The following is a 10,270-nucleotide window of genomic DNA, read 5'->3' on the forward strand; positions in this document are numbered from 1 at the left end:
TTTTTATTATAATATTTTATTATAATTATTTATTCTGATAAATTGATATACTTATATATACACATCTCTTTTAAATAAAAAATATTTTTGCCATCTTTTCATCGACATATGGATCATTGTTCGACGATCTAAGTGCTAAAATAACACCTGTTCTTTATATAATAATACAGTATTTCATTTAAATTTTTTATTTCTTTTTTGATCGTTCTTTTTTTAAGCCACTCATGTCGCCACGTGACACTTTACAGCAGATGAGCGGATTATTATTTTATCACTGTCCCATTTTTTTTTATCGAGACACCCGTTATCTCTGAACAATTCTTGGTAGGCTTGACACGCACTTTGTAGACAAATATACGCACAAGGATGCATCGTAACGACTCCGGTTCCGCGGCACGTGGCTGACACGTGTCGCGTGCGATAGTTCGCAGCGCGTAGGTAAAGTGTGGCATGATTCCAGCCAATTGGCCGGAAAGGATTACCATATGACAATGTGCGTGTGGTTTGTCAAATTATTGCGTCGGATTTTTGTCATTGGGAGAACATTCTTTATAATGCAATGATACGCACATGTACAAATATTGATAGCTGATAAAATCATGGACAATTTTTGATATCACATACATTAATTTTAATTTAAATATAATACGGCGGCCATATTTCTTTATCTCTTCTTGATTCCACAAAAATACAAATTTATAAAAGATATTGTGTATATTATATATATATATTCTTTTTAAGATAATAGTATCTCCTAATTATATAGATTAAAAAAAAATAAAAAATATATAATAAAGGATGATATAAAATATATATTAATATCATATTTTCTCTTATTTATTGCTATCACTTTTTAAATTCAAAGTAACTTTAAATTTTGACGTTTGTTCAAAATAACTGTGAAATCATAAAGATATATCTAATAATGATCTCGTTCTTCCAAAGCCAAGTAGGCAAGCGGGATGAAAATCTCGTTAAATGGCTTAATTACCTTGAAATTACACGTTCGGTGGTTCACAAAGGTAGCGAGCACCCCCGTACACCGCATTATAATCGATTCGCCATGGTCGTCGCGACTTTGATTTTCCTGCGCAACGTTTCCCCCTCGTTTCGAACCGCCGTGAAAATACATAACTTAGTTCTTAGTGTGGCAAATCCGTCTGCCAACTGCAAGCGCAGTTGTCCCACGCAAGCTTTTTTTCATCTTCCGGAAACGACGCGCGATAAAAAAATGAAACGTCGACCGTAATACCGATTTGTTCCTCGTCAGTCGCTTCCGGAATGAAGACATATGTCGGAAGACGATATAATCGAGAAATCGTACATTTCTTTCCTACAGAAATTTCTATAAAACAGATTGCTTTTTTAAATATAATATCTTTTATATATATATGTGTCTTGCGAAATTATGTATAAAGTTTGATGATTTTAATTCGATGAAACTACGTCATTGCAGGTGTGTTTTCCTGTAATTTAAGATACGTATTTTTATTTTAATATTATATTTTGTTTTTTACTTTCCTTGAAATGTATCGATTTCTTTTTCTTTCTTTAATGAATCTAGTAAATTTAACGATGAATGACGTTGATAGTCGAATGTCGAAGCTTTTTTTCAAGTCGACTTAGAAATCCTCCTAAGTAAACGGATTTGTTAAGCAAAGTGGCAGGTATATCCATTTCGACTTTTTTTTCTTCAATCCTTTTAGATCCCACGATGACATAACGGGAACTTCCTGTCCCTATATATTACCCTGTACCTTTCTTCATATCTTTCTTTGATGATTTACGGTTATCCGGATACGCGTTATCGATATCTAATACATTCCCACGAGGGGCGCACGACCGGAAGGAAAAATTAGGAAAAATCCACCCTCGAGGTCCTCCTCTTCTCATGCTCGATCTGGCGGATCGGCTACGTTCCAAGGATCAAAAGAACCCGGCCGAATCGATATTTCTAAAAGTTGGGTAAATCGAGAGTGTATATCGCGCCCGTCCAAGAATCCTTCTCGTCGAAAAGGGGAGAAATTGAGGACTCAAGAGCGCGAAAATCCTTTCTCGGTGGCTCGCCTCAGATCTTCGCCGCGAAGTGGTGGATTTCAAAGGACCGCGCCGGCTTCTTACAAAACAACCGTGAAATAGAGCGCACGCTTCACCGGGGTTTCGGGGTGGCCCAAAGACGGTGGTCAGGAGCACCCGTTTCGTGAGGACGTCGGTACGCGTGAGAAAGCCCTTCCGCGTGAAAGAAGAGATATATTCATAAGGTGTGTAATCTTTTTATCCAGGAATAAGTATGTTAAAGCGCACGAGATCAAAGAACGTAATCTTTCGAAATCTATATTCTCTCGTTTTACTTAAGAAAGTTCTCGATAAAAAATGCATTTATTCCTGCGAATAGCTTTTGCTTTTTAAGTATTTACACAAACAGGCCTATTTTTTTAACAAATTATAAATATATTAATATACACATCTTTAAAAAGCATATTTACATTAAAAAAAAACAATTGTTATAATCATTTAATATTGATTATCCAGTTTTTAATTTATGTAATGTTATTAATTTTTTTTTTAAATGTGTACTAATTATATAAGATTTATACCTTGCATTAGAGAGAGTCTATAGAGATAGAAATGATGGCAGGGAACAGAATCATCCAAGCGAGTAAAAGCTTTTTTGTGGATCCTTCAGTCGAGATGGACGATGTAATTAACTTCTTGCTCGCCGTTGAACGGACGCGGATGAAATTTAAACTCTTTGGCAGATGATTCAATAGACGGATGGACAACCGGACAAACCGGCGGGCAATTGTCCATCTTCTCCTGTTACATATACTTTGATGGAAATAATTAAAAAGTTAAAATGCTCTTGAGGCCTTCTCTTGGAATATCGTGCATTTTTTATAATTCAAGCTTCATTATTAAATATTAAAGAAAAAATTAGCAACACTTTTACATTGTCATCTATAAATTTTAACATCCTGAAAATAATTACAGAAATATATTAGTGATAATAAATATATGATAAAATTAAATAAATATTAATAGTGAAACGACGATCCATCATCACGCAAAAATTAATAGCGTACAACTAGATTTTCGTTATCGGCCATATTATGATCGCTTTTAACTCGTCGCTTGCTCGTAACAGACAGTTCCGGTGTACGGTGTGATTGTTATGAAATAATAATGTACCGGGTGACGCGCATTGACGAGAGCGAGAAGGGGTGAGGTACGTTGCTGGGGTTGAACGATCGCAATCAAAGCTCGAGCCGGTGTATACCGGGAGAAAGACACGTCATTTCTGCGTTTCCGGCGGTGCTCAATATCCATAGTAAAATGAATTTGAGGTGGGCGATAATTAAATTTATATATATTTTTAATTTTTTTATTAATTTATACATTATTTATAATTAATGAGCGATAATTAAAACCCTGGCGCCGGAAATCTCGATATTGTATATGTTACATTAAGAAAAAATGCACAGTCTTAAAATAACTTCTTCAAGACTAAATAAAAAAAAATTGCGTAAACGTTTTCAATATTACAATATTAATTTAAGTTTTCCTAACGTAATTATCAAGCCTAAATGATAGTTTTCAAATAAAATCGTGTAATTAAATCGAAAGTTTTCGCACCGACAAATTTAGCTGATCGCTGTCGACCTCGTTAGGAGTTCCCTCGAGGATCGTCCACGCGAAGGACAAAATTTCGCCTTCTCACCCCGCCTGCATAACTCATCGCATGAAGTGCGCGAAGTGCATCAAAGTATAAGAACCACTGCCATTCGTACGTACGACACCAAAATAAGGACAGATGGCTCGTTCGATCCCTTTGCTGGTGATGGTGAACGCGCGCTAGTTGTGACGGTGTTGCTGATCGCTCACACATTAGCATTGCCGTATACAGGGTGCTCGAAAATTCACCGGTGTAACCCGGAAGCGCGATCGACTAGAAGAAAGCTCTAAAAAATTTTGTTAAAAAAATCAAACCAGCCAAACCAGATCTTCAATTCACAGGTCCTTGGATCTATAGAGACTTTAAATTCACAGATCTTCCCTTCCAGATGTGCGTATTCTTATTTTCAACAAACGATCTCATGCTCTCATAGATATCCTCTATTAATAACGTTTTTACTTGATATTTTCCCGCATCTATAAGTTTTCTTGAATCTCTCTCCTCGTTCTTTCCATCGCGCGGATCCGCGGAACGCGTGTCACAAAGATCCCTCCGCCGACGAAAAATATTCTCTTCTCGAGCTATTAATTTTTCGAGCACCCCGTACACGCCGCTCCGTGTGGGCGACGACGACGCACACACACGCGCGCTAAACAATAGTTAAATCAGAACGTAGGGCGACCAGGGGAGCTGTGGGTGTTTAATGAGCTGCCAGCGAGTGACTGAAGGGGGATGACAAGAGGGGTCCGCAGGGGTAGTCCCTGAATTCGGGATTTCGGAGTACCCGGCGCGACGGGGGGAGATCCGCGCGGGGCACCACTTGACTGCTTACGGGACCGCCAGCCGTGTAAAGTGTAGGAATAACATTGAATATATTTATAAAAGAATCCGCGCACGCAATATTCTTCCGCCGACTTCAACTTCGGGCTGCAGCTTCAAAAAAAATTGGCAATGACTTGTCATGCGTCACCTGATCAAGAGTCGACGCATACTTCGATAAATGTAAAGTAACCAATATTATATTAATTATCTATCTAAAAACGAAGAATATAATGTGTCAAATTTTTTATTAAAAATTTTTCCATCCTTACAATTTTTTTAAAAGTACTTATATAGCTTTATATATATTAGAGGATTAAGACTATTTTTTTAAACGATTTTTTAAACGCCCTCGTTTACTATGTGTCGGTCAGATTTTGTGCTCAACTGACCGTCGATATTTAACGATTGTTCTATTCAAAAAAGCAACGTTTCCGTGAAAGGAGACTAGTAGCTTCTTCCCATTGAATCTCCTTCGTGAAAGAACGTATGATATTAAATTACTAATTTTTTAACGGTTGTTAAGGATTTCAAAACGAAAGGCTATTCTTGGTTACTATATTAAATTACTTTTAACAGACGATTTAAACAGTTAGGGAAAATCGCTTGTTCAGTGATTCAATAATTGCGACCGTCAAAAGGAAACTCTATATCCATTATTTGTACAGGTAAATTTTTGGAAGGCGAATTCCAGATCAGACATAACGCGTAGATAACCGCTACAAAAATGATGGAAACGAATTATATATAAAAAACATATAATACTTACTTAAACACATACAATTAATATAATAATATATTAAAAATATATTAAAAATATTTGATAATTACAAAAATATATAAATTTATATTACTTATTTCTTTATCGTATATTATATATTATTTTCAAAAATTTTAAATAAAATAATAATATAAACATTAGATTATTAGATAAATATTAATTATTTATTGCTATTTTTAAGTATGCACAATTTTTGATTAATATTGACATTTCAAATTAATAATGGCATATATAATGATTAAGTCAAGCGCAAACAGAGCAAATATACGTTTGCTTCAATGAGTCTACTAAGCCCTATTTTAGTAGGGTTTAAATGGACTGTCTTTTTTTCGAACCCCTTCGACTCGAATAAAACTGAGGCAGATACAAAACGAGAGATCAAACATACTTTCAGCGCGTGTGTAATCCTGCATAATCTCGGCCCTACCAGCCTAATAAAATACGCACTCGGTGCTTCGAGCGCGTCTCACAACGGAGGTAAATCAATGATTTGTACGACAGGGCTTTGGCACGCGGACTTAATCCCGGTTTTACATGTGATTAAAGCGCGGGACGAAAGTGTCAAGGCGGTTGATGCCATTACGAAAATGCATCATTCGCATTTAAATCCGAGCAATACTGTAAACAGCCGAATAATTCGAGATTTGATTTTATTGCGGTATTTTCTGCATATTTTTTATTTCAGCAATTGTATTATCAATTGTCTATTCCTTTTCGCTTATTTTAATGTAGAAAAAAATAGATTTACGATAATGAATAAATTTGTATATTTATTGAGTAGATATTGTGCTGATTTAGATAAACTTGAGTTAGTCTTTATTATTTATTAAGGTTTCTCGTTTAAAATTTTGAAAACTATTTGCACGATAATTCGTCGAACGCCCACGAATATCAATGTCATCGTTGTGACAGATACGATTCGTCGCTGATATATGTATAATGTTGAGGTTTATGGGTGGTAATCGGACTTGCGATCTGCGATCGATTCCTCGCGATCGAGAGCGTCGCCGTTAAATCTAAAGCAGCAAACCCACGTCACTCCGGGATGAATGCCTGGCTGGGTCGGGCATTCTTCAAGTAAATTATAGTCTTGAATGGGTGGCGCGGCGGGGGGTTGGTTGGCACGCGCACCACTGGGGTACACCTGCCCCCCGTAGACATCTGTCCCCCTATGCGTCCAGAGCGCTGGAGTCAAACTATGGGGTACGTTTGCGTATACGTACATGAATACGTTTGTTGTCTACGTGTACGTACGTGGCAATTCTCGTCAAGTCTCTGTCATCAACTAGACGGTTTTACGAAACCGTCAATTTTCGCGACACCGATAATTATAGAATCGCCAAATAACGGCTGCTGGATAAGGTTCTCTTATATTAAGTTATTCTCCATGCTCGTTTATTATGCAAATACAAAATTATATTTTGAATTATAAATATATTACTCGAATTCCAAAAAATTCGGAGAGCTTTATTATATTTTATTATAAAATTAATTCCGAAAAAGCAATTTTGTGTTACATAGTATTTAAATATTGTCTGTGTCACATGTCTAAATAAATTACTTTATTCTTTCTATTAAGTTTAACTCTTAATAAAATAATAAATAATATATCTGGTTTTGATGTTCAAATTGCATTATGATAATACAAATAACAATTTTTGTTTTAATTTTATCCAAGCAAATATTCTTTTTAGAAGTATAATAAGATTTTCTATAAATTCATGTACTTAATAAATAATTCATAAGTCTTTCAATCGCTATTAATTTTTCTACTCACAACAGTACCGCTAATCTTAATAACACCAATGCATAAATGCACAGTATAATTTGTGCTCATTCTTCTGTAGACTTATCCGGCGATGCATTATGCGAGGGTACGCGCATTAATTCGCGGTCCATTCTAATTAATTTCATGAATCTCGGTACTGAGGGGAAGAGAGGAAAGCGCCGATCGGCCGCAACTCAAATAAGGCTTTCCATATTTTAGCGCGGACGAGTCATCGCGAATGGAGAAATCGTGGCGAGTTCCATGGTGTATCGGGGTTGGTTGGACGTGGTAGCGTAACCGGGGTATTGTTCGTGGTTTACCACAAAGGCCTGCAAATGCCGACTTGCAATGAAAAGCCGTCTACCCTGCATCTAAACAGATGCGGAGATAGAGAGAAACATGATGCTTACCGAATTTTCCGTTGGGGTGTACCCAGATATGTTTGCGAATAAACTTCCATTTAATAATATAATAAAACTTTAGTATTAATAATTAATTAATTTATCGGTTAAAAAAGAGAAACTAAGAAGAGAATTGAACATATCACTTTATTCTTTGCAAAACATTAAGACTGTCTCTATATTTTTGAATGATCGCGCTTATCGCAATCGTTTACGACGGCGACATGGAATTTGTTAATCAAGGATGACGTGATTACTGACTCGTGAAGCGAATTAGACCTTCAGCGAGAGGACAAGTCGCGCTCGAAGAGTTCTGGTCTGGCGAAGGCCACGGCCATTAATCTTCGATTAAGTGCTCAACGATCGGTCAAGGTAATTTCACGAGTTTTCCTGAATTAGGAAAGACCGTCTCACCCTCCTGATGACCGTGCCCCCGTGCCCGATCCCGCCGTTCCCCTCGTCGCCGTGTCGGTCCCTCTTTCTACGGGGGGAATTACCGTCTCTGTCAGCCACCAGTATGTCACCATACAGACCAGCGCGCCGGTACAATGAGGGCCGACTGTGGCGATCGATATGCGCACTCGACGGAAACGACACGAGAGGTCGATCGAAGCGAAATCACTGTCTGCAATGCGCAAAAAAAAAAAAAAAAAAATCGTACGTTCAAGAAATGATAAAAGTCATTAATCGCTTTATTTATGAACCCCGCTTGCTCCCGCATCTATAAATCGTCATATATTTTAAAAAAGAAAAATATCTTTTCCACGGAACGCGAAATAAATAATCAAGATTATATTGCTTTGCAATTAGCAGTTAAACATTCTTTTTATCGGATAATTAACTAAAACATATTATAATTATTATTAATAAAATAGTAGAAAAGGCATGGAAAAATATGGAAAAAGAGAGAAATATGTTTAATGCAGGTTTTAAAAAAAAATTAATTCCAAAAAAATACATAGATAAAATTTCTGAACGCTATTGAAAATATTCTGCGATAAAAACAAGTGATAGAACTTTGTTGCGCCCGTTTAAGCGTTATTATCTTTTTTTTACTACGTAGACATAGTTACGGGATGTAAGCCCTTAGCAAAAACTGATTGAATCCCCCAAAATCCAACACCTTTATAGATGCTGGCCGTCTGTCGCGCGCTATGCACACATTGATATATCGTCCGCATAATGGCGCCATTGAGGCATTACTATTATTGGCGAGATTTGGGGAAACGATCGAGCGTACTAACGGATTCGTCGCAGCTTGCACGCTGTTTGCAAATAGATCTTGTATAGGAAATTATTGTTCACACAGTAGTCTTGATGGATCGATGCGCCTGAATTAACGATTTGTTAAATCATCTAAGTTTACACATTTATTCCTAAAAATATTAATTTCTAAAATAAAATTGATACAACAAGAAATGTATAAGTAATATTTAACTTTTTAACTAAAAGAATGATTAAAATTATCTCATTATAATGACCGGATGTATCTTAATAAAAAAATCTAAATTATAAAAGAGTTATTACATTAAAATAAAGGAGCAAAAATAGTCGATAAAAATAAAATAAGATAAATTCAATATGTGACGTATTTTTAATTGAATAATATTTCCGCAATAGTTATGTAACCGTAGATCAATATTATCGCGGCGAACGGGTGAAAATGGGTAAGAATGGGTCTTGGAAGTGGAGTAAAATTTCCTATAGGACCAGACAGAAAAATATTATCCTTCCATTTTGGACGCTCCAAACGGCTGTTTTGACAGATCCTCTCTCGCTTGCTCTCCGTTTGATCGAGCGATCGAACTCTCCTATTTATTTTGCTAACACTTGGCCCTGACGTTACAACGAGGGGATATCCACTTGCTCTCGTTATGCAAATCGCTTTCTTTATCGAGATGCTTTTGCATAATAACAAGCGATTGTTTCTTGAGTGAATCCTCCGCGAAAAATTGTTACGAATAAATTTTCTCATCACGTAGATATTTGGAAAAAGTTTGACGTCAACGCGGATCCAATTCTGAATTATTTATTTTTATATACTAAAATTTAATACTGAAAAAAATGTTTTATCAATTATTATTAATTTATATATTAAACGATTAATTATTATGCAGATTTGCTTACAAAATTTTATATTACCTTTAAGATTTAATAGCTGCCGCTAATCTTTATTTTTTGTCGCGACATTCGCGTATATAATTTATCAATTATTATACATTTATAATCTTTGTAGTAAAACAATTGACGTTATACAATAATTGAATTTAAAATTTGCGTAAGAAATTTTTCGTCGAGAATAGAGAACTGATTTGAGAATGACTGGCTAATTGTGAAAATTGATTATTCAACACTTACGTCGATTGGTCGTTTCGCAGTCATGTTTTACATGTAATCCCTCGGATTATATGGGTAGATGTAACTTTAGGCACGATTTGTGATACATCTGCTCTGAGGTGGCTTCAGTGCAGGACGCGTGTCATGGCACGTGCTCGTCCATTCTCAAGCTACCATTTCATTCCTGTAAAGTGGATCAAAGCATTTCGTTGGAAGAATACAGTCAATAAATTGTGGCTTCCAATATAACTCCTCGATGTGTTTTCAATAAAATTCATAATATAATATTAAAAATAGGAATCATTAAAAATGTATTATAATATAAATAACATATATTGTATAAATATATATAATAAATGTTGACACAAAGAAGGCTAGATAGGCAAAATATGCTTTTATTGATAAAGTATAAATTATGTACAATATATTTTCTCCTCCTGAATCGGCAATTCCGTATTACGATAAGAGCACTGGCGGACGTTATATATATA

This window comes from Formica exsecta, unplaced genomic scaffold (assembly GCF_003651465.1).
Source record: "Formica exsecta isolate Colony F162 unplaced genomic scaffold, ASM365146v1 scaffold395, whole genome shotgun sequence".
NCBI classification, from domain to species: domain Eukaryota; kingdom Metazoa; phylum Arthropoda; class Insecta; order Hymenoptera; family Formicidae; genus Formica; species Formica exsecta.